General features: G+C 37.7%; 1 protein-coding gene across 1 annotated transcript in view; it reads right to left on the bottom strand.

The window, feature by feature from the left end:
• The window catches only part of LOC122808690 (alpha-2-macroglobulin-like), a 1,814,690-nt gene that overhangs the window by 1,555,858 nt on the left and 231,919 nt on the right, over positions 1–26,913 (bottom strand). The window lies entirely within an intron of this gene.

The following is a 26,913-nucleotide window of genomic DNA, read 5'->3' as shown; positions in this document are numbered from 1 at the left end:
AGGCCATGCTTAAAGGAAAATACAGGAGAAGTATGAATATTGAACATCATTCTCCTTTAAGCTTGCTTTTTTGCAGGTGGGCAAGCCCCTTACACTCCCACATCTCCCGAACTTATGTGTTTTTCTCAAGACTACTATCACTGTTGTGTTAAAACTGTTAAAATCATCAGTACTGCTGTGTTAAATGTCAAAACAGGTTATTTTAAAATAAGTAGCTGCAGTTAAAGGCTGTGATAACTTTAAGTAAGCTTTAGTGATCATTACGCAATGACTTTTGAGCCGTTTGATTAGTCTTCCATAATCACATGAATACTTGTGTGTGTTATTTAAAATCTTTTTACTTGTGTGTTTTTATCTGAAGAAATTTGTTTATGTAAACAAACGAAAAGCACTTCATTAAATTACTTTTTCTGATTACTTTGTGCTGAGTCTTCCTTTTTTTTCATATTTTAGTTTAGTTTGTACGTTTTTACATTCCGTTTGTTTTATGGCAACTGGTGGACCAAGCGCTCCTAGTAGTCCGAACTTGTTCTCTCAACAACAGTTATAGTCAGACATTATGAACCTGACCGCATTGATAGAAGTCCTTACACAATGTGTAGATTCATTGGCTACACGCCTTGATTCTTTCGACCAACAACATTGGCAACTACTTGGACTTTCCACATTTCAATCATTCACTAGCTAATGGAGTGAACTTAACAACCAGCCAGGAGATATGTACTTCACCTCTGATGTCTGCCATAGATGAAGAAACTGAAAATCTCATTAATTCCAGTAATTATTCAGGCACTTCAATCCCATGTGCCCAACTTGACCATAACACAGTCAATATACCTGAAGCAGTGAAGCGGACTACAGCTAATGTATAGGCAAACAAATTCAACCCTCCAAACTTGCAGTTTGGACAGAATTCATCAACTACAATGGAATTAATTAACCAGAACTCGAACAACAACTTGGAGAACAAGGGAAGTGCTTTGGGGTTTATCAGAGTCCCCACTATCACCGAATGGCTCAATGCACCTTTTAATTTATCGTTTGGTTCTTTGAACGAACAGCAGGGATGAACAGCTGGAAGCACCACAGCCCTCCAGGTTAGTGAACTAGCAATTTTAGACAAATTAAAAACCTTTGACCAAAAACTACTTAAACTGAAAAAGCTACAACTGGAAGTAGCTTATTTCAAGGAGTGTTTACGTTTACACATAGTACCGAAAGGTTTACGCTCATACCAATACCCGACAGGGTTAGTAGCTGATTCAGCTTTCCATCATGAACTGCTTCAATTTTGTGACCAACAGGGTATGAAATTGCTTGAGCTTATGGTTAAACATTACTCACTATTCACTGCAACCCTCTCAAAAGACATAACTGAACTTGATTTTAGCATTAAAGCAGACAATGGCTTTTTTAAATATAAATATGAGTACTCAAGGTACTGTAAAATGTGGCACTTGTTCACAATGTAGATACACATTTGTCAAGATGACATGATAAAAATTAACAACCTACTAAGAACCATAATAAGGCTGGAAAAGGGGAATTGTCAAACAACTGGAATAATATATTTGGCTTTGTGTAAATCCTGTCCCAGTTTTTACGTAGGTAAAACTGAGAGAAGACTGAGGGACAGGATTTACGAACATATATACCAAATTAGAACTAAAAACACTAATAATGCCCTATTCAGGCACATCAGCATCTCTCAGAGTTGTAAGGAATTTAGTTTTAGTATTTTGGAGAAGGTTAAGAAAAACCTGAGAGGTGGTGATTTTAGGAGCCGCATAGAAGAGAGGGAGACTAGATGGCAAATGAAATTGCAAGCCAGTATCCCACCAGGCTTAAATGAAATTATTTCTATAAAGCCTATATTAAATAAAAAAGCAGATCACATGAAATGAATTTTCTATACAACCTGTTACTTATAAAGAATAACAGCCTTTATGGTGGATAACACAATACATTTTATTTTTACATTTTTATTTGTTTTTCAATAATGGAATGGGTATTTAGAAATGTATTTATAGTAATTTTAAGAACATTTAATAGATTTTATGCTTGTAGCACTTTAAATCAGTTGTACCAGTTTTTAATGAATGACATCATTTTAAAGAAAAGGTATTTAAGGGGGGTATTTCTGAATATGCACAGATTCTGATGAAATCCCTTTGGAAGGGAAGAAAGCGCTCAATATGTTTAATCTGTTTGTGATTTTATCAACATATCTCACAAAGCCAGTGTGCCGAACAGTCACAGCCCTTAAGGCTAAACAACACACCTGATACACTTGTAATAGGTGACTCTATCGTCAGGCACACTGACGTCCCGCTCACTAGACTGAACAAGGAGAAGGTCACGGTGAGCAGCCTGTCGGGCGCTAGGATCCGCCACATAACACAAGCACTCAGGTCACTCCAAGGCAAGTACAAATATGACTCAGTCATTGTCCATGCTGGTGTGAATGACCTGAGACGTACCTCCCTGGACTACATGAAAAGAGACATAGAGGAGCTCTCTGAGCATGTAGCCCAGGCCAGTATGACCCTGACCTTGAGTAGCATCTTACCCTCAGCAAGAATGATGCCACAGTATGAAGACAAGATGATCAGTTTCAACAATTGGCTTAAGTATTGGTGTCATTCAAAGGGGATCCAATGCCTGTCAGCCTGGGATGATATGCTCGACAAGCCACGATGCTTCGCTAGGGATGGCTTTCACCTGTCACCCCTGGGCTTTTGGATATTGGCAAAGGCTCTTGCTACCCCCATAGTGCCTTTTTTAGGCAAGGCTCAAAAGACAAACCCACCTCCATAGGTATCACAAGGGATAAGAAACTAAGAGTAATGCTACTCAACACCAGAAGTCTAAACCTCAAGATGCACACACTCGAAACTCTCCTTAGCATGGAGAACATCGATATCTGTGCAGTAACAGAAACCGGGTTCAGGGCTCCCGAGAGCACCCCAGCACTACCAGGTTATACCTCATACCATGCTTTTCGGCCCCAAAACTTGGACCGAACCACGAAAGGAGGGGAGCATCAATATTCATCAAAGATACCCACACCTCCAGGTTGGTGGCAAAGCACGAAACATCAGAGACTATCCATGTGCAACTAACAGTGGGTAAAACTGCCTTCCAGTTTATAACCTGCTACAGACCACCCTCCCAAACCCAGGAACCCCACTCGGCCTTCCTGAGAACACTGGAAAATATGAAGGTCTCTCCAAACACCATTATATTGGGCGACTTCAACTACCCAAACATAGACTGGGAGCATTACTCTAGCTCCAACACCCTAGCCCAAAGGTTCCTAGAATTCATAAACTCATATGCTATGGAACAACTTGTTACCACTCCCATAAGAGGGGAAAACATACTGGACCTGATCATCACCAACATGGGGACTCTATGCTCTAGACCAGAAGTGTATCCCTCACTGGTAAGATCAGACCATAAACTGATCTCACTGGATATTCACATCCCGACCCCACCCCCTTCCCAGAAAACCACAGTGAAAAACTTTTCTAAAGCAAATTTCACACTCCTCAAAACCGAGGTGCAATCCTTCAAAGCCCCCGGGCCTGTGGAAAATACGTCCCAGACCGCAGAATCCTTTATAAATGCATTCTATGATCACCTTCAGGAATGCATGGATTGTGCAATCCCAAATAAAACCAAGACCCAATCCTCCAAAGGCAGACATCCTGTCTGGTGGACCCCAGGCCATAAACAAACTATACAATAGAAGGAGGAAGCTACTACATGATAGAGCAAAATCCCAAAAAGGGAAGGCATCTCTGATCAGTAATAGCAAAAAACTAAGGGCACTCATAAAATCATCTAAGGCCAGCTTCGAGAGAAAAATTGCACAGGACACTAAGGATAATCACAAGGCTTTCTTTAGTTATGTTAGGAACCTGGGTGGGAATTCCCAGATATGCTCAGAATTAGTCCAAAATGACAAAAAATACACCGAAGCCACAGGCATTGCCAACATCCTAGCTGACAGGTTCAGCGCAAACTCCCCCCCCCACCACCAAAAGGGCAAATATCTATCCCAGCAGAGTGCTGCCCCCCTGACATCTCAGATGCTCAGGTAAGAGCCGCCCTCTCCAAAGCAAAAAACACAGCATCAATGGGACCAGACGGTGTCCCGGGCTGCGTCCTACATGAACTCCAAGAAGAGCTAAACCCAAACATAAAACTACTGTTCAGTCTCGGCCTTACTACAGGATATGTACCCAAAGAGTGGCGTACAGCAACAGTGGTCCCTCTCCACAAAGGTGGTGCCTCAACGGACCCTGGAAACTATCGCCCCATAAGCCTGACTAGCTTGGTCTGCAAAAGCTATGGAAAGGATCATCATGGACCTCATAAATAAAGATATTGGGGACCTACAGACACTGGATCCTACCCAGTTCTGCTTTGTTAAGGGCAGATCCTGCCTCTTAAACCTGGTCGACTTCTTTGAAACAGTCACCAAGGCCATTGACGAAGGGAAGGTGGTCCACACAGCCTACCTGGACCTCGCAAAAGCCTTCGATACAATACCCCACTCGGGCATTATAGATAAGCTCACCAGCTTAAATATAAACCCCTATGTCACTAGATGGGTTGCAAACTGGCTCAAGGACAGAACCCACATGGTTAGAATTGCTGGAGCCATGTCAGAATCCAAACCAGTTACAAGTGGCATCCCACAAGGCTCAGTCCAGGGACCTCTCTTGTTCGGTATATATTTCTCGGAGGTACAGGCCAACACGGAAGGACTGTGGCTGACCAAGTTCGCAGATGACTGCAAACTGGGCACCATAATCGACTCTCCAGCCGACACAAGCATTCTCCAAAAGGGCCTCGTAGAAACAGACAATTGGTGCCAGAGCCATGGCCTCAAGCTAAACACCAAAAAGTGTATAGTCATCCCCTTTGGCAAAAACAAAGTGCCCACAAATTACCACATAGGTGGTAATCCATTAAGTACAGAAGAAGTAATTAGGGACCCGGGGACCCAAGTTGATAGCAATCTCTCATTTGACAACCACGTGGCCAAAGTGGTTAGAAAAACATTTTATATAGCCCACCTAATCATGAAGGGATTCACATCTAGATTAGGGGAGGTCATCATGCCTCTTTACTCATCCCTCATCAGGCCCATAATCGAGTACAATGCCCCTTTTGGGATGTACCTTAAAAAACACCTGCAGCAACTGGAAAGACCCCAAAAGTACCTCACCAAGAGGATCAAAAGGCTCAAACAGATGCCATATGCTGCCCGGTTAAAGAAACTCCAGCTCTACTCAGTGGCATACCGCCTGCTCAAAGACGACCTGTGCCTGACGTATAAAGCCATGTCCAACCCGGAATTAAGGGACATGCTGCACCTCAAAAAATCCAAATCCCATCGAGCTACATGCTCGAGAGACTTGAACCTCAGCACTGAAATAAATAGGACATGCTGGAGGGACAGATTCATAACCCAGAGGCTCCCTTCACTCTGGAATAAAATCCCAGTCCAGGTTAGGCAGAGTCCCTCATTGACTCTCTTCAAGAGGAATCTTGATGAGTGGATGAGAGATCGTAGGTTTACCCCGGGTATCACTTCTGTGTCACTGTTAGACAGAGGCACAGTATACTAACCTCAAAAAAGGGCATAGCAAAATTAATTTAAAATGGGTGGCGAAAGCCAAATATACTCTGGCTAGGCTTATAAATGCCCTAGGGCAGATAGCCTAGTATGAACCTATGAATAACGTTTCGGCGGGTGTTTCCTAGTATTAGCGGCCTTTTTTACAGTTTTGTAAGTGGATTTTAAACTGCCAGGCTCAAGTCTGCATTTCTAGTCATTTTTTGGGAGCCTACTTTTCGCTATGGACTCACTTGACAATTTAACGCCGATTTTTTCCCACAACCGACGTGAGGAACTTCATCAAGTCCAGTCCGAATTGGCTATTCTTAAAGGAGAGCTCACAAGGCTCATCGAGCTCTTTACACAACCTGGGGATTGTAGTAGGAGCACTCATTCAAAAAGGAAGTGTCACTTGTTGCCCCAGAGTGATGTCACTTTGGACGAGACCAGAATTGGGAAACCGAGAGACACTAATTGTGCTGGAGAGGCGAACGCCAGATCTAATACAACTGAGAGTTCCTGTAAGATCCCTTTTGGTGTAAAGCAGTCATCAGTACCTGAGGATAAATTGATTAATATTACTGAAATGGGCGCTCGGCCGAAAGACACTTCATCGAGGTGTACAACCAGTGGAAGTGGACGGAATGGTATTAGATGTACTCAAACTAATGAGTGAAATGGCTGCAAACAGAAAGAACAAACAGAGACATCCAAGAGGTATGTGAGTAATAATTGTTCAGTGGCTCAAAACTACAACTCCGGACATAGTAAAGCTTTTGATTACCTCTTGGCAGAGCAGTATGTTTTTTCTAATCATGACACGAATTATAAAGTAAATAAGGACATTTATAATCAAAGAGACAATTTTGAAGGATCAGTGAAGGACTTATTTCAATTTGAGTCAAAAATGTTTCTTATTAAGAAGTTACAGGTTGAAAATGGGTATTTATCTGAATGTGTATTAAAAAAGGGTGTGCCTAAGGGGCTTAGAATGTATAAATTTACTTTTGGACTGGACTATGATGACGGCCTTATAGCAGAATTTATAGAAATGTTTGATAGAGTTGGAATGGAATTAGTAGGAAAAATTATTAAGAGCAATGACAAGAAGTTAAGTACGTTGATTGAACAAGCAGAAATATTAGACAGGAAAATAAAAAATTATTTGTTTTTAGAATATGAAGGCATGTATTATAGAAAAATAGAAAATATTGATTTTAAATGTAACAGGCTGTTTGAAACAAAGTGTAAAAAATGCAAAGAGATTTAGATGAATATAAGGAGAATAGAATAGGGCATACTTAATGAAGGCCGAAAATAAAGGGAAATATAGACACAACTATAATGAGAGTAACAATGTTTCAGGGAGACTAAAAGGGAAGGTATTCAACAATGAACATTGTGGCAAAGATAATTATGACCCTCCATCTTTTCCATGCCATCAGGAATGGGATGTAGGATGGGCAGAAGAAAGAAATCAAAGGTCAACAGGGTGTAACAAAAAGAACAGGTTAAGGTGATAGAAGGGACAGAAACCATTGTAGAAAATGGAATACCAAGCACTATGAAGGGATACCACATTTACAATTATGCAGGAATAGAGTTAACAAAGGAACACTTTCAATTATGTATGAAAGGATTAAAATTTGTTCCCACAAGAAGTTTTGATTATATAGAAACAATTATAGAAGTTAAGATGTTTTTGAGAAAGTTGAATTTAGCTTATTTATGTGGAGACCAAACAAAAAGAAAGGAAATTCAATAACACAGAATTAAGAAACAAAAGTGTATATAATCCACCATTAGATCCTACTCTAAGTTGTTTGGAAAAGGCTATCATTGAAGATATATATCAGTTAAAAAGTAAAGAACAAAAATTAAAATACAACGACCTCAGTAGAAAAGAAAATGAGGTTTTACAAGCTTTAAAAAGAGACCAGTCCATAAGAATTATGAAGCCAGACAAGGGAGGTGGGATGGTATTTTATGACACATTAGAGTATTCTCAAAAAATATTCGATATGCTTAATGATGCAGAAACATATCAATCATCCTCCCTGAATGAAGTAAACATCAGTCACAAAAGGATAGACTACCACCTGGAAGATTATTTGGTAGAAGAAAGAATTTCAGGTGATTTATATAATTATTTAAAGGTGTCAAATCCAAAGGTAGCCACCATCTTTGTAATTCCAAAGACACACAAACGGTTGGACAATCTTGGTTTTAGACCCATAGTAGATGGACGTGGGTCAAAGAATTATCCTTTTGGAGTAGTTGTTGACCGATGGTTGAAACAGCAGGTCTTAAACAGCGAAGATATTCTTAAGGACTCATGGGATTTTTTAGGAAGAATTAAGCATGAATTTTGCAATAGGGACATAATATTCCTCACTATTGATGTAGTAGAATTATTTACATCTATTCCTAAAAAAGAAAGTCTTGAATTTTTTGGAGATTGTTTATACAAAAACACTAGTTTAGGAAATGACAAGATAAATTTATTGGTGGAATTCATGGAGATTGTTTTAGATTATAACTACATCCTTTTCGATGGAGAATATTATAGACGGCACAGAGGTGTAGCCATGGGAGCCTCATGTGCACCCGTCTTTGCTAATCTTGTCCTCTTGGAGTGGGAACAAAAGTATGTATTCAATAGTGAATTCTTTCAATATATGAAGGTATATGTGAGATTCTTGGACGATATTTTCATCCTATGGCAAGGTCCAGAGAATAAAATAATAGATTTAGTTCAATATCTTAATCAGAGTACAGGATTTTTAAAGTTTACATATGTTTACAACAGAAAAGGAATAAACTATTTAGATACATACATAGAAAAGGACAATATGAGGTTTAAATCTAAAGTTTATAGAAAGCTATCCTTTAGTAACTCTTACCTGCAATATGCTAGTAACCACCCAATCAAATAAAAAAATAGTATAATAAAGGGCCAATTGATCAGAGTTGCTAGAATGACCTCGAAACAAGATGATTTAGAAGTTGAATTAAATATAGTTGCCAACATGTTTCAGGAAAGGGGGTACCCAGTAAAAATTATTAAGGAATATGTTGATTATGTGAAAAGTGAATGGGGTAAGAAATACAAACCATTAATGGGGAGTAAGTGTACCCCACAAGAATGTTTAAGTGGAAAGGAAGTAGAAAACAAAAAGTATGAAAGAGCTATGATTGTTCCATATGGCTGGAAGGCAACCAAGGTCGAAAAAATTATTAATAAAAATTGGGCGATCCTTAAAAGCAACCCAAAACTATGGAGTTTGGGAGGGAATAAACCTAATTTTGTTTATAAGGTTGGCCCAAACTTGAAAAAGAACTTTGAAATGGCATTTGCATCTATTCACAAGTTTGGTACTGTAAAATGTGGCACTTGTTCACAATGTAGATACATTAGTCAAGATGAGATGATAAAAATTAACAACCTACTAAGAACTATAATAAGGCCGGAAAAGGGGAATTGTCAAACAACTGGAATAATATATTTGGCTTTGTGTAAATCCTGTCCCAGTTTTTATGTAGGTAAAACTGAGAGAAGATTGAGGGACAGGATTTATGAACATATATACCAAATTAGTACTAAAAACACTAATAATGCCCTATTCAGGCACATCAGCATCTCTCAGAGTTGTAAGGAATTTAGTTTTAGTATTTTGGAGAAGGTTAAGAAAAACCTGAGAGGTGGTGATGTTAGGAGCCGCATAGAAGAGAGGGAGACTAGATGGCAAATCAAATTGCAAGCCAGTATCCCACCAGGCTTAAATGAAATTATTTCTATAAAGCCTATATTAAATAAAAAAGCAGATCACATGAAATGAATTTTCTATACAACCTGTTACTTATAAAGAATAACAGCCTTTATGGTGGATAACACAATACATTTTATTTTTACATTTTTATTTGTTTTTCAATAATGGAATGAGTATTTAGAAATGTATTTATAGTAATTTTAAGAACATTTAATAGATTTTATGCTTGTAGCACTTTAAATCAGTTGTACCAGTTTTTAATGAATTACATCATTTTAAAGAAAAGGTATTTAAGGGGGGTATTTCTGAATATGCACAGATTCTGATGAAATCCCTTTGGAAGGGAAGAAAGCGCACAATATGTTTAATCTGTTTGTGATTTTATCAATAAAGTTTTGGCGGGTGTTTCTTAGTGTTGGCGGTCTTTTTTACAGTTTTGTACTAAACGATTTTTACCAGTTTGGAACAACACCTTGAGAAACTTAAGAACACTAAATGCAAAAAACTCCAGCGTGACTTAGCCTATGAATAAGGTACTGCTTACCTACATCCCCCACCCTCACAAATTTGGAACTTACTTCATGAGGGTACAAGCAATTTAGCTGATGTACATTCTTCTAATTTAAGGGAAGAAAGGCAAACCTTGGTTAACTGAGGAGTTCCTAACAATGATGAGGACAATATAAGCCCATTAAGGCAGAACGAACACATCCACAATTTGACTAATACAGCCAACAATATCACTAATACTTTAGTAGTCAACAATGGGCATAATAATCAAAATTTTCATTTGGGGAATGTGGCAGGAGCTATACCGAAACAAAAACAAAAAAATGGTTCCAGAAAACAAGGAACAGACAGAGGAAAAACCAATGCAGACGTTAACATCGGACAAACATACTATCCTGACCATCCTAACAAACTCTTCTGGTGATTTTAAAATATTTAATTATTCATCAGTGGAGATAGATCTAATTCTGTTGGACACTTCATGTAAAGGTTATACTTTTGTTCTGACCCAACATTTGAATGTTGCTAGAACCATTATGGATCTGAAACTTTTTGTTAGGAAACTTAATTTATCTGTATTGCTGGGTAATTCCTGCACAGAAAACAGTCTTTTTAAAGTCCCCAGTACTTACAATCCAACCTTACATCCAACTTTATCACTATATGAAAACATTTGTGAAGTGGATTTTAAAGTCTTTGGTATATAATAACACCAATAGGTACAAACATGGTCTTTTCTCTCACCAATCATTTGACCACAATGTTAGTGTAGAGGAGTGGCAGGCTCTTAATTTGCTGAGATCAGCAGATGTGAGGATAATTAAGCCAGATAAGGGTGATGATTTAACTATTATGGACCGAACTGACTATGTTACCTGAATGAAAACTATGCTAGAAAGCCAAGCTTATATTAAAGTTTCTCTTAGTGAAATTAACTTCGCTCACAATTGTATCAAAGGGTATTTGATTGGCTTGTTCATTGAGGCTAAAATAGACTTGGACCTGTTAAATTATGACTCTACCTTCTCCTAGATCACCAATTTTATTTGGAATCCCCAAAGGCCATAAAGACTTGATTAAGCCACCAATGAGACCCCTAATTGATGCACATAACTCTAACACATATCCTTGTGCAAATGTAGTTGAAATAATTTTACAGAAATACTTAAAACAGCAGATCTGTAAAGACTCACGGTCCTTTTTAGAAAAGATCAACAATATTGAATTTAGTCAAGATCAAAATTTTTTACAACAGATGTTAAGGACCTTTACACTTCTATACCCCACCAAGAAGGGGTAGAATGTGTAAGTCTTATGTTAAAACCGAGGGGAGCCCAGCATTCTGAAATTTACTTAGTTGAAGAGCTGCTGGGAATAATTCTAACAAACAATTACTTTCTCTTTGATAACGAGTACTATCTTAAAAAAAATAGGTGTTGCTATGGGCTCCCCTTGCGGAGCCATTCTAGCAAATTTTGTTATGGCTTACTGGGAGAATGAGTACATCTTTAAAAGATTAGAGTTAATGGAAAGGATTGTCTTTTATACTAGATACCCGGACGACATTTTCATCCTGTATAAGGGTGCTTTAACACAATCTTCTGAACTAATCAATGACCTTAATAATCTCACTGATTTCCTTAAGTTCACATTTAACTTTTAATGAAACAATGATTGATTATTTAGATATTAAGCTTAGTAAGAACATTAATAATGGTAGATACTTGTCCAAAATACACAGGAAAAACACCTACTCAAATTCCTTTTTACACTTTTCTAGATGTCACTCTTACCACCAAAAAAGTTTGGTGGTTAAGGGACAGTTTAGTTACAGTGGGCAGAATTGTAACATTGGAAGATGATTTCTACCTAGAATGTGAAAATCTTAGCAACATGTTCTTAAGTCGTAACTACCCTAAGAACTTAGTGGAATCTTTAGTGGATGAAGTGAAATTCAAAAGACTGAATGGTGTATATATATATATATATATATATATATATATATATATATATATATACCCATATTAAGGTCGCAAAAATTTCAGAGTAGTGATGTTTCTAATAACGACCACAGCAACAGTGTATCCCCTAAAGTCTATTTTAAATTAATTCACACTGAAGAAAATAAGGCAACTATAGAATACAACACTTGTTTAGTGACTACTTATAACACTAGTAGCCAATATGTGTCACATATTATACATAAAAACTGGGACCTACTATGAGGGGACACCTTCCTCATAAATAAAATAATTACATTCCTAAAGATAGTTTCAGAAGGGGTAGTAACCTCAAAAATTTGCTAAAAACTAAGAGCATCATCATATCAAAATACCCTGGCATGGCCAAATGTGGAATGTGCAAATATTGTAAATATATAGAAATAAGGAAAAGCTTTCAAGTGAAAAATAGAATTTATTCTTTGAGAAACAAATTTAATTGTAACTCAAAGTTTGTGGTCTATTTAGCCAAGTGCCAAAATTGTTTGGCGTTCTACATAGGCAAAATGGAGCTTCATCTCCGGGAACCTATCTATGAACACTTGTATGCTATTGATAGACACAAGATAGACAATGCCCTTGCTAAACATTCTTCATTGTCAGGAGGGCATGTGTTTAAATTTATAGTAATAGATCAAATAAGCATAGACAACAGAGGTGGTCCAATCACAGTGACTGGAAGAGCTAGAATTATATTGGCAATTGTTATTAAACACTCACCACCACACTGGCTTGAACGATATGTGCAGTATCACTTGCCTTCTGAAATTGAATAGTTTAAAAAGGTAGCCACATGTTTTTAATATTCAAATTATTAATTTTGTGTTAAATGCTCTATATATATACTTTTGATATGTTTTACATGTTCATTTTTTTATGTCAACTTGAAAGTTCAAAAAGGTAGCCACAATGTTTTTCTCAAGACTACTGTCATTGTTGTGTTAAAAGTGTTAAAATCATCAACACTGCTATGTTAAATGTCAAAATAGGTTATTTTAAAATAAGTAGCAGCAGTTATAGGCTGTGATAACTTTAAGTGAGCTTTTAGTGATCATTACGCAATTACTTTTGCGCCGTTTGATTGGTCTTCCATAATCACATGAACACTTGTGTGTTATTTAAAATCTTTGTACTTGTGTGTTTTTATCTGAAGAAGTTTATGTAAACAAACAAAAAGCTCTTCATTAAATTACTTTTTCCAACTACTTTGTGCTGAGTCTTCCAGTTTTTTTATATTTTAAGTTTAGTTTGTATGTTTTTACATTCCTTATGTATACTAACACAGACATTACCATACTTCATATATTCTGAGAAATGGGAATATCAGATTTAGTATACATAAATCTGGATTTTCAGCCATTTGGTATTCACATTTTGGGACTCAGCAATGTGGATACCAAGATTTTAAATGGTTACCAAAATATGCACCAATAAAGTTAAACAGTATCATGCAAGTATACACTTGCCTGATATACAGGAAACTGTAAAAGCAAAGGCTAGGAAGAGAAGATGAGCATACAACGGGGATGGGTGGGAGATGGGTCTATATCATTATATCGACATCTTAAAATGCTGACTCTCAGTTGTTTGACACAAAAATGTCGAACTCCAACTTTCCCGAAAGGCCAAATTACCAATTTCTTTCCAACGGAAAGAAATTGGTTGGCCAAACACCAAAGCCACACAAAAACAAACATTTAAGTGGTGGGGGGGCTGTGCCCCCCACACTCCCCAACATGGGGGGCTGTGCCCCCCCATACCCACCCTAACTAAATATTCTACCTCTGAGACTGCACTACAGTCAGGGAAAGGGCAGGTGTAACAGAAAGGTCAACCAATTTCTTTCCATTGGAAAGAAATCAGTGATTTGGCCATTTGGGAAAGTTGGAGTTCGACATTTTCATGTTGAACAACTGAGAGTCAACATTTTAAGATACTGATCTCATGATATAGACCCTGGGAGATCATATTTCACACATTAAGGTAGATTATCTTCATAGATTGACTAATAGTTTAAGAATGTATCTATTTACATTTAACATCAAGGAGCCTGCTTGATGGGTCACTGGTTGTTCTGACGCCAAAGTGACATACCACTAGCAAAGAAGTTCAAATATTACACACTGCTGAAATCAGAAGGCCCTAAAGTAGTAACTTACCAAATGAAGCCCAACTCCTATAGCTGCATTTAATTCACTAATGCTTGGTGAAGGAATGCATCTAAGGTGAAGTGGCTATAGTGTAAATGTCTGCAGTACAGACACTTTTGAGGTGGCAATTCCTCCACTGAACTAAGCTTCTTTCTACAGAATTATTCAATGAGGGAATAGATATATGGTGGTAGAAGATGGCCAACCACTTGAAAAGTGTTTGGCAACAACAAGGCTCCCTTCCTTAGTATGAAGGAGATGAAAAATGAGCCCATCTTCCTAAACTTCTGAGATGAAGATGAGCATTCAGCATGTGAAGGCCAGTTTCTTTTTTTGCTTCCAGGATAATCTAGAAAAATGAGACATGAATAGGACAATTCACGAATGACCAGGGAATCACCCTTAAATAGAAGCATGAATTTGCACTGAGACACCAGGTCCTTGAAAAAGATCAAATGTTTTCCCATATCAAAGGACCTGAAGACTGCATATTCTGTTCACACAGATGATGGCCACCAGGGACAGAATCCTCCACTAAATGAATGACAGCACCACCAAACTAGAAGAGTCCAGTGATGAGCAGGCAAGCCATGAAGTTTAGGTTTCACAGAGTGGAGGGTTCATCAAAAGAGGATGAAGATGCAGCACTACTTGAGGAGATTGCTTGACCAACCAGTGCTCAGTAATATTCTGCTCTCAACAAGGCTAATGTGTGCACGTTGATCATGCAAGGACTGGGGCCTAAATCAAACAGATGCCTGTGATAGGTCACAATTCCCTCTAAGGGTACCTTTCCTCCAAATACTGTTTTCACTTGGAGGCATATGCAGAAGGCCTCTTCCTACTATTATAACCTCTGAGGGACCAATTGAAAGGTCTAGCAGGTTTAAGTGATCAACATTAGCAGCCAGGCCCCGAGGTAGATCATTGTCATCCCAATAGGAGATCTTTTTTCTCTATTACCAGGGACCTGACTGCCTGAACATGAAGGCATGCCCTTATACGCCACAAAGCAGAGATAAAATATGTTTGATCTTTTCTTTATGAAGTTTACGATGAACTGTGGAATCAATGGGAACATGTAGAGAAATGTTCCATAACACAGTATGGAGAATGCTTCCACCATAATCGTCCCTTTCTGTGCTGAACTGAGAAGGGGGACAGGAAACATATTCCTGTTTGGAGTGCTCAACATCCTGAAGACTCTACTGTGGCATTGCCTCCAAGTCCTTAGCTCCACAACACAACTGAAAAAGTGACACACAGTCCACCAGATTATTACTTTTCCCATGAACGTGAACTGCTAAAAGAAGGATAGTTTTGTCTATGCCCCAGTGAAAGATGGACATCACCTCCCTGCAAGGGAGAATGACTTTCTGCATTTTTGCTTGTTAGAAGAACACATAATGGACTGGTTGCCTTATGGTAGGAGAAGACATTTAAAAGTATCTTTATCTCCAAGGCCTTTAGGAACAGGAAAACTGCTCTTAAATCTAAATATATAATGTGGTTTCTCATGTCTAGAGAGAACAATTCCCTTGCATATCTAAGAGTCTATGTTAACTTCACACCTCATAAACAAAACATCCATCATCAGAGACTGTGATCAGTTTGCCTACAGAAAAGGAAGGCCCACTAAAAGGTTGGGGGGAATGTTGCCACTCCAGATCCAGTGACAAGATTCTGACTCCAAGAGAAGGTCTGTAAGGCTGCAGTGGTTGTGCAGCAATGCTTGCATCTTTAGGCATGCAAATGCTATCTTGATTACTGTAAAAACCATCAAGAGCAGATGATGAATTAAGAGTCTTGATCTGACTTGAATGTTGTGCATTCACTCAGTCAGCCAAATCCATGATCATCTGGGTCTTCAAGGACAGAGTAGATGAATACTTGACATATTTTTAGCTGTGTGCCAATAAAAACTGTCCACGGAGGAGTAGTTAATGGAACTTCCATCATTGTACTGTGATCCCTAAAGAGTACAGCCAGGGGGTGTTCACTACTGGAATAAAATGAGTCAGTCCCTGGAAAGGGTGGACAAAGACAACAGGCATGAGTTGCCCATATAGGGGAACTCTTGGAAATCATAATACTATTGCAAAGACTCTGGCACTATGGCTGACATCTTGGTGAAGATTGTAGGTGCTGAAGAACTGAAGAAAGCCCATATGATACTACTTTGGATGAAATTCTTGCCAACCAAGAACAAACTTTAGGAATTTCCTTTGAAGACATATTTTGATGAATAGGTTTTCCACTCGGTTTATTGACACAATCAGGGAGCACTGCCATGCAACCATCTGAAACCTATGTAATAGATTTGATGGATAAAATTACTGAGTGTTAGAGCCTGTCCTAAATCATCTGATGTGAAGAACTGAAGTGCCAGTGGTACCTCTTTTAGGGCAGGGGTAATGAGCTCTAAGACATGGATGAGTGTGACCATATCAAGAGCCCAGTGGTCTTTTGTTTCTCCAAGAAAGGGTGAACTCAGAGACCTATATCATATGGCACTCACACACCAGGTCTGTTATTGAGCAGTGGTGGGGTCCTCCTCTTAGGTGACTCGGTCAGCATAGCAGGGCTAAAGACAGTAAAATGCCTTAGCCTCTTGCAAAGATAGTGTTGGGGCTTCTTTGTCTTTTCTGGGGATACATAGGCTTGTAAGTGGAACAGAGAGAAAAAAGATGGATCATACAATCCATCAATAGTGGAGGAGGATTAGGTATGGTCCAAATGAAGACTATTGCTTTTTTGAAGTGGGCATTCAAGATTATGTTCTAGAGTTCCTTCTTGAAGGTGGGCAATATCAGTCATATTATATTATGCAGGCACTTGGCTGAGACTGTGGTTCTGGCCAAAACATCTGCAAACTCAAAGCTGCATGAAAATTCACCTTAAAAGCTATCATCAACAGTCTCCAAAAATTCTGCTTTGAATTCTGACTCTGGGAAGTGATTGAGGTTTTCCAGTGCAAGGACTACCAGGTGAAACTTGAACTTGGACATGTGGGACAAGTAATTGAGGACAACATGACTTGACATACAAGAATACCAATGGAAGTCTGCAATCCCAAGCTGAGTGGTTGTTAAAGCAACAGTATTTTGTGGGTCAGTTGGAAAGTTTATCTGGAAATGTCTTTTCCTGAAAAATTCTTCCAGTACTGGATTTGTGGATGGTCTTAGCTGTGACTTCTCCTTTTCTCCCATATATTGACTTACCAGGTATTGCACATATATACTTTCTTTCAATAACTGTTTCTGTAAGTGTAGTGGTCCAAGTCTTCTTTATCATCTACTGTACTGTCTGCTTTCTGTGGAAGGACTCATATTGACCCTTCAAATAATAAGATACTTCTGCCAATGGTGTTTGTGGAAAAAGTCCCTTCATACCTCTTCACTATCCATATTTTCACAGAACATCCAGATTACTGTTTCATACTTTTTGCTTTGTCCCTCACAAAATCTAGGGTTTTTGGATAAACCATTGAGGACTGAAGTCACTAAATAATACATAGGAGTTTCAGAGTTTGTATCCTTCAGAAAATACATGTGAAAAATCCTGTTATTCTAGTAAGCTAATAAGTTAACGTGTTGTTAAGTTCTTGTAGTCTGTGGCCCTTTTTAATACACACAGTTCCCTACACTAGTGTATTTATACTGCATCTATGTGTCTTTGATGATCACTACAAATCCTTTATTTCAGTATGCCAAAAACATGTTGTAGTGTACACTGCATTGAATGCATTTTTCTAAAATGTGTTATTGCTGTATTCGTTGCATTCATTTTAGTCCTGGTGATCATTGTGGCTGTCTGCACAATTCTGCAGAGCAAGTTTGCCTGTAGGTAAACTTGTCTGCATGTTTTATATGCCTTTGTGCTGTTTCACAGTTGTGTTGCTGTCACATAACCGCACTTGTATGCATGTTAACTCAATGTGTGGCATGTATATGCAATTAGTATTGCTGCTCATCACGCCAGGCTTCATGTTAAGCTTACACACAGTTTATTGAATGCCTGAGATTATTTAAGAAAGATAAGCAATTTTATTCTTAAATAATGTCATTGTATAATAGCAATAATGCATGACTGAATGTGATTATCATAGGATTAACCTAGAGTTGTCTTTGATCACTCTAGCTTCACTCTCGTGATCAAACCATACCAACTGTGGGTTAATTCTGTGATACCCCCACCCAGTCATGGGTTATTGCTAAACTACCTTTCTCAATGGATAAAGAACTATGAACTGCAATCTATGCTTAAAATACCCCACCAGGGTAGCTAGCCTAATACTTACCTATGAATCTATAAAGCAAAAGTAAGTCTTAAGATATGCCTTCTGTTGTACTACTCTTTCATTTTAGAATGCTTCAGTAATTGCATTTCTAAATCAGCATCAGCACCTCTCTGAAATTCTTTTTACATTTGCTTTGGTCATTGGTTTGTATGGAATTAACCACAAAATATTTAGTTCTTATCAAACAGTTCTTTATGCTTGTCTGGTAAATGTGTTGTCCCTTGCCTGGTCTGTACTTCATTTTCAGGTAACTTGTCTGTACATTAAGTAACATTGTCTGCAATGCCAGATGTACTTTGTATGAGAACTTTTGTAAAACACTTTGGAAACGTTTGTAGCTTATTTCTGCTTGAGCTTTTTTATCACATATATATTCATGGTGTTTCTCACATACTCACACTACAGCTAATAATTCCCTTCCCTATGTTGGTACATCTCTCTTATGATATGTAAATGCTGTTGATTAATAGGCAATCAGTCCCATCTCTTGCAAGTTAACAGCTTTTATACCATTCTTAATGGCACCTACTTGCAACACATCTAGCTTGTTTACATCACCATAGTTTGCAGTTTGAGAGCCTTCTATAAATTCCTGAGCATTTAAGAACCTTACTGTTCATAGCTCCAAGCCTAAGTTACATTTTGTCCTAACAGTTTTCTTAAAGTCCTAGTTATCTCCGAAGAAATACGTATACACTTTGCATATTACTGTATTATCCTTAGAAATCTCTGTAGTAGTATCTATTTTCTGGCTTTGGCATTTTCACAAGTCACTCTGTTTTTTTTTATTTTTTGCCTAGGTCAGGTCTCAGACTTCTGACATTACAATATGACCCATATGTTTCAGGCTTGTTGATCTTATTTTACCTTTGCTGTTATCTAGTTTGATATTGTATGGTCTCATTATGTTTAGTAATGACAGCAGTGTCTTTTCATGGTGTTCTTGTATATATCCCAAATGAAGAGATCAGCAATAAAAGCTTCCCAACCTTCATTTACCTAGCAACAGCTGTCTGAAACACCTCTGGTGTTGAAATTTCAAACAGGAGTGTTAACTCCACAGCTGAGGTTCAATCCTGTGAGTAAAAACCTTTGGATCTAAGGATTCTTAATGAACAAGAATAAAAAGATGAAATTACTCACTTGTCGTGTCGCTCTGGTGGTAAGAAATGCTAGGGTATAATTCCGCCTCCTTATGTGGATACTTGCCCAAACAATAATCAATACAGGCAAATATTCAGTGTGGGGGCACAGAGCCACCTCAAGTTTTAGTTGAGAAGGTAGTTAATCCATACATTATCCAGTGTAGTTTAGACTGGACAGGACAAATTTCAGTATATCATCCCGGGTGATAACCAGGCTTGACTCAGTAGAAAAGTTGCAGACTTCCAAACTCTTAAGGTTAAAACGAAGTATCACAAAGCACAGTCTTGATAGAAAGAAAACCTCAGTACACGACCTCTGTTAACGTCGGTGGCGGCTGGTGACTTTAAATCAATGGGGAGACAGCTGAATGGGTGGGGCAAATGGGAAGGGCTGTCGCCAACTAAAAAGGGGTGGAGCTCTGGTACTTTGGGATCAATGCTGGCTATGCTTACCAATTTACATGAAATAAATGCTCAGTCACTATGGCGCATGATGAATACTCTACACAGCGCACATTGTTACATGTATATACAGGTTGGTTTGAAGACTTACCTCTGCAGTATGCTGCAAACAGTAATGGCAGGCTTCTCTTGGTCGCAAGGGCTTTTCCACATCAGCAGTGGGTAAACTCAACATTTGAGCAGGACATGCTGCTTAACATTTTCCATAAGCACAAAAGAGCAACAAATTTCAGAGATCTTGCAGACAGAATTTATTCCTAGTAATTACGCTGCACTGTGACATATCCAACATTCCACAGTTGTCAGTTCAACCATTTGGCATGAAAAATATTTCCCTACAAACAATTAAAACAGGGTCAATAAAACCTCCCTTCTTCGTACTAAATTATGTTCCCTGACATGTAAATGCAGGGCATTTTAGGCAAACTTCCCACTTCAACAAAACTTCAGCTTGCTGTTGTCTTCAGATGAAACAGGTGCCCCTAGAATATTAAAAAAGCAAATATTTACAATGGCACAATTTTAATAGGTTAGAAACCATCAAGTTGTGCTTTATTTAAATATGACAGTGTAGGAATCATCTAGAATAAAGACACCAAAGAGGAAATTTACACTCTGACAACCAGGGTTAGTTCCCACTAGGCAAAAGGCCACTTCAAGTGTGGCTTGAGGTGGTGTTCGTATATACTAGGGAAAATTTGACCAAGACATCAAGGAAATTGTTCTATGCTTTTCAGTAACTGCTATGGAATCTTTTACATCCACCTAAACTGCTGGCAACTTGGATATATGAGAACAAGCTTTATGCCTTGTCTGAAGAGCCACACACAAGAATACAGCACCCATCTCACAGTGAACTGCTGTCCCAGTAATAGAAGATAAATTCTCAAAAACACCTGCTGCAGAAACAGAACCCACAGTTAAACATTCGCAAGAATGTATGAAAAAATTATATATTTTACAGAAATAAAAAATGAAGTTACAACAGTGTGTTAAAAGAAACCACCACTAGCCACACCTGGGAAAGAAAAAGGCACAGATATTAGGTTAACACAGTATACCTCATACAAAGGCTAATCCTGACAGGTTATACATGAAGAAATTAAATAGATTAAATTAATTTGATTAAATGTGATCTATAAGTAACATTATTAAATATGATAATGAATTCATTTCAGTTCTTTAATAAATATACTAAAATTCATTTTATACAATTAATACAATCTATTTTAGACCTCAAGCAAATCACCTCTTCATGGCTAATTTCCTTAGGACGCATTTTAGAGACATAAACTCATTTAGCCCTGGTGGGGCATATGCCATTGTTCATGTCAACTGGACTTAGAAATCCAAGAATTATGTTGGCATATTAGAACAATGGCATATGCCCCACCAGGGCTAAATGAGTTTATGTCTCTAAAATGCGTCCTAAGGAAATTAGCCATGAAGAGGTGATTTGCTTGAGGTCTAAAATAGATTGTATTAATTGTATAAAATTAATTTTAGTATATTTATTAAAGAACTGAAATGAATTCATTATAATATTTACAATTGGTTAACATATTTAATAATGTTACTTATAGATCACATTTAATCAAATTAATTTAATCTATTTAATTATATGTATAACCGAATAGTGGATTTTTGTCATCCTAAATAATGTTTTTGTATAGGTTGTCCATCACTTATGTCTGCTGCACTTTGGTTTTAGGGGAACGAGAAAGTGTTTATAGTATTTTATTTATTTATTTGTTTAATTTAATACATACAAATATATATTTCTATGTACTGAAATTAAATAATTTATAGGCTTTTTAATAATAACTTACTAACTGGTATTAAATCTAGAAAGTAATGGTGTATCCAACCTAAATAGGTTAAGGATTTTTAGTTTGTAGCTGTTAAGGTTTGTCTACTGTTTAGTTTAAGTATATTTGCTTAATTGTTGCTTTCCCCTTTTATTTTATCTTTCTTGTATTGGTTAATTGATTGTGATTAATTAACAGCAAGTAAGGTTATATAAGGAGAATTTAATTACGTTGCAAGATGTCTTATGAAGGAAAAGTACTAACCTTTCCGAAAGCACTAATTAAACTTGCTTTTTGTTTTTAAGTGATCTCCAGTTTATTTTGCTGCTATTTTTTTCATTTGTACTACAGTTTTGGAGTTTGTTTGAGGTTATACACGAAGGACCAAGAATCCATCTAAAGCTGGCTTAATCTGCTGCTGGGGGTGTATTTCAGCTCATTCTCCACCCTATCTACTCAGCAACACCAAGGGTGGGACACGCATTGTGTGCCCCTGAAATGCCCTTCACTTCCACAAGAGGCAGATGGCAGGACACTCCATCCAGCCTTAATGCAGGCTATATGCATCTAACACTTTGCAGCACATTAACAGTTTAATATTAAAATGCAATGACCAGCAGCTTTACCGACAAAATGAACACATCAACTACTACATCTCTCTGCATTCTCCCTTGTTTTGACAGCTGTAACAAGGCTACCACATTCACACACACTGGAATTTCATATATTCCTTTTTGCTGATGCCCTCTCACTACCCTTTATACCATTAACCATCTCTAACCAGTTTGCTAAAAGACTCGCAACAAACTCCTTGCTCCTTTATCAATACTTCATAATCTATTCTGTTCCTTAACACCAGCTTCAAGCCCCTCTGTACACACATACACAAACCATAATGTTAGCTGCCTTTCCTTATGTTCTTTTGCTCTCCTTCTCTCATTCCTTCCAATCTACGACCTCCTTTCTCTTACTCCACACTCCTTCATAACCAAAACTTCGCCCCCACCATCTCCCACAGGACTCCCTTCCCTTCTCCCACCCCTAGTAATCCACACATAAAACATGACCAGCTACTTCACTTTCTCTCTAATAAATGCCAGCAGTAACAGAAATAAGTTAGACTAAATATATGCCTGTCTCATCACTTATAGAGCAGACATTCTACTCAGAGACGTGGCTCAAAAATCAAAAGCACAGATATTCACCACTTTATCAATGGCTACAATTACACCTTTCATGTCATATCAATGTAGTAGCAGACCCACTGTTGGGACCTTGCTCTTGTAAACATTTAATCTACAACTAAAACCAGTTTGTCAAGCCAATTCTCTGTTCACATGGCTAATAACAGGCATCTAGAAATAGCAATGTCACTGGAGGGTGAGGCATGGTGCAAGGGGCTTACTTTTACAAAATATGTCATGTGTATTGTGCATTTATGCCTTTGATCAATGCATTGCTTATTTTTCTGGTCAGGTTTTCAATGGGTTGATCTCAAAATGGCAGGCATTTGATATCTGGATATTTGAAGGGTGGAGCAAATCTTATAAAATAAAGTTGCAGGCGTGTCAAGTCTCGTTCAACAAAGTCATATATACATCAGTTAAAACTATACATGAAGTTTAACTTGGTGTAACTGGAATAAGCTGGATGGCCTCCCTGTCAAGTTAAGAACCCAAGTATCAATTACTTCACCAAAAGTATGGCAGCTTCCAGATTTAGTAAACTCAGTTTCTGCCCTGCAAGACTTCACATAACACTTATTGAATAATGTTCCAAACATCAAAATATTCTAAACCAAAACACAGCAGCATTAAAATATAGTTTTGTTTCATCAGACAACCTGAAAATTATAGCCAACAAACCCCACTAACATTTAGACGCTAACATGAAGCTTAAAAAAAGGCGAGAGAACCAAACACAATTGTTTAGTAAACAGTTCTTCCCTAGAGAGTTCTGGAAAGCAATACCACAAAGCTTAAAAAAGAAAGATGACAGATTCAGTAAAGGTACTTTTGATATTGTTACTACATGCTCTGTGCAGGTAGAGTGCAACACAACCAAGAAGCCAAGAAACCTGGCTTTCTCACAAGATCAAATAGTATACCGTCCGTAACAGACTAGTGCACACTTGGCAGAAAATAAAATGAGCTGCCAGCCTTGTACAGGTTAACAACATTACAAGAAAACAAGAACAACAGCGGGTCCTATTATACAGAGAAAGTTTTTCTTACTTACGAATCAATCAACTCAAGTCCGACTCCTCCATAAAGCAAACAAGTTTTTTTTTTTTTTTTTTGTTTCACAGTTTCAGGCTTTCCGCCAAGCAAGGGCAGCAAGTAGTAGCCAAATTACCAAAGTACTGAGCTACTACTGATTGTTTCTCTCTCTCTTTTTTGGAAAGAGAGCAAGAACTAATCAGTAGCCATCCAGCTGCCCATGTCATGTATGTGACTGCGGACATGGCAGTCCAATCTCCTTCCATTTCCATTTTACTGTGCAGTTAAACTGCATGGACTTCAGGACATCAGCAAAAATAGGGTCCAATCATGTCTTGGCATGGATGTCAACATTCGCATATTGACTTGGCTATTGAGATGAATTTCTTCAAATCCATGTCTCAGATATATAATAAATTGGGTCTGATTAATGGCCTAATCATAATTCTCTGTATTCAGATGTTGTACATCAATACAAATGCAATTTTTATGTTTCTTTACAAGTAAATACTCTCGTCTGGGTCTAATCACTTCTTAACTACACCTAGACCTTTCATTTCCTTTAATTCTTGTTTATCTTTAGTTCTGTAATCGTCTGGTACTTTTTCTAGAAATTCATACCACTAGCATTGCTCCGGGCTTTATTTTTAAATGTTATTCTTATAGTAGATTTTCTAAGCCTGTAAACAAATTAACAGGATTATGCAGGATATCCTTGCAACACGTCCTCTCAGTATTTGAAATATTCCTGTTGTTAGGCAAACTATGGCTATATAAACATTTGCATGCACTGTGTTCTCTCACTCGGTGAATTTCACAAACAGAACACTGTATGAAATGAAGATATTTTGACTGTTTATGTACCTCTATTTTAAAAATCTTCATATGTCAGCAGTTTCTGACCCAGCGATGTCATATGGCAGTCAGAATAGTTTACTGATATGCCCAAGGAGCTCTCTTCATTATTTTGTATTTTATGGCATAGCAGCCATGATAACAAAACATTGCACAAGACATGGTCAGGGAAAGAGAACACACCCATAATTTCAATCACTTCATGAATATCATACATCGATATTAAATCAATAACTGACTTAACTCAACCTAGCAAGAGAATAATTCTCCCCAAACATTGTTCTGCACACCACACCTTCTACATTCTCAATCCATAGGTTCATAGGTTCTTTTTTTTTTTCCATAATAAATTTTTATTGAAATATATTTTCCAAAAACATTACAAAAATACAATAAACATCACACACATAATACACTATAACTACTACAAACCATTTATACAATATCTACATGAAATGCTTCCTATATTTAATATATTCCTAAAATCAGTATCATGCTAATATAATATTGAAGACCTTTTCCCATATTTTCGGGTTATTAATATTTTTGTTAGTTTGTTTCAGAAGTAATTTATGTGCTAGTATAAGGTTCATAGGTTCTATCTAACCTTATGGCTGAGGATAGCTTTTAAAAGATCAGACACATCTCAAAGTATTGATGAGAGACTAACAATATCTTCCATTAGGTAACTGTTTCCCCACATATCCCAGCTGAAAATATATCACCCATCGAGTCATCTGGATTGTATTTATAATTTGCTAGGGAAGTGCTCTGCTGATGCACAAATAGGGTGTCTGTTGCGTTAGGTACCTGTAGTGCCATCTGGTGGTGGTAGTGTGGTATTATAGGTCTAGCTCCCTAGAACAGGTATTTGCTTTATCTGTGATCCTATTTAGGTAAAAGATTTCAAAGAGTACTGGGTTATTCAGAGACTGGAGGCTAAGAAGTGATCCTCCCAACAGTCCATATGACACAGAGTAGAGAATGACACGGTTTTTAATCTACTGGAGTATCTAAGATAAATGAAAACTGAGATATTTTTGGTGAGGAAATGTCAAGGTCTTCAATTTGATGTAGACAATTAGCAAGATATATGCCAAACTAGGCATTTCAAAGATGAGCCTAGTAAGGGAGGAATAAAGTGAGACTGTAACTCCTTTGAATCTTGAGAAGATACTACAAAAGAATATAGAATGTACAATATAGAAGTACTTTTGACCACCACCAAGAGAGGGTGGTGAAAGAAGTGTTTGATATTGCCCAAAACACCCAATTTCCTGATGAATTAAGTGGAACATTATGCATGTGTTAACCAGTAATTCAAGATTCCCCAAATGACACTGTCTTGTATTTGTGAGTGTGTGGATTGCATGCATGTAGCTGTATGTGCGTTTGTCTCTGGTACCATGACTGTGATGTATGTGTGTGTGTGTGTGTGTGTGTGTGTGTGTGTGTGTGTGTGTGTGTGTGTGTGTGTGTGTGTGTTTATCACTGTGGAGGGGGGGAGTCTGTTCTTATGTGTTGTGTATTAGACCTGTACTATAAAGTAGCATATTTTGGTACACACCCACTTGTACATTGCAAATCTCCTCAGATAAACAATTCATAGTCTTGCAGACTTTGACATATTGAGATATTCCACACATGGGAATCTGCATGACTTTCAAAGGCTAAATATTAGGGAAGTGCAACTTGACCTACGTGGTCAAAGTAAATTGGCCCACAGTGCAATTAACTAGGAATCATGACCTTTATTTGAATATGGGCAAATTTCCTATCTATTGACATTGGGTCCACTTATGTTATATAAATCATTCCAAAGGAATCCCATCTTACCGAAGAAACTCATGAAAAAATCTAGTTGATCAAAAGTTTGCAATGAAGAACCTCAGAAACATAACAGAGTCGGTCATGATTGGGTCCAAATCTAAATGAGCATATTATGTGTTTGAAACATAGATTCCAAGAAATTTGCATGAGAGGTGAATCTTTGCATCCATGTTGTGAACACATGATATTTTCCTGCAATTGGAGATCCGATCATAATTCTTTGTAGTGCATG

Source organism: Protopterus annectens, chromosome 8.part0, assembly GCF_019279795.1.
Source record: "Protopterus annectens isolate FY-2018-M chromosome 8.part0, PAN1.0, whole genome shotgun sequence".
NCBI lineage: Eukaryota > Metazoa > Chordata > Ceratodontiformes > Protopteridae > Protopterus > Protopterus annectens.
Note: the sequence above shows the minus strand (reverse complement) of the source record. Positions and strands in the feature narration are given on the sequence as shown.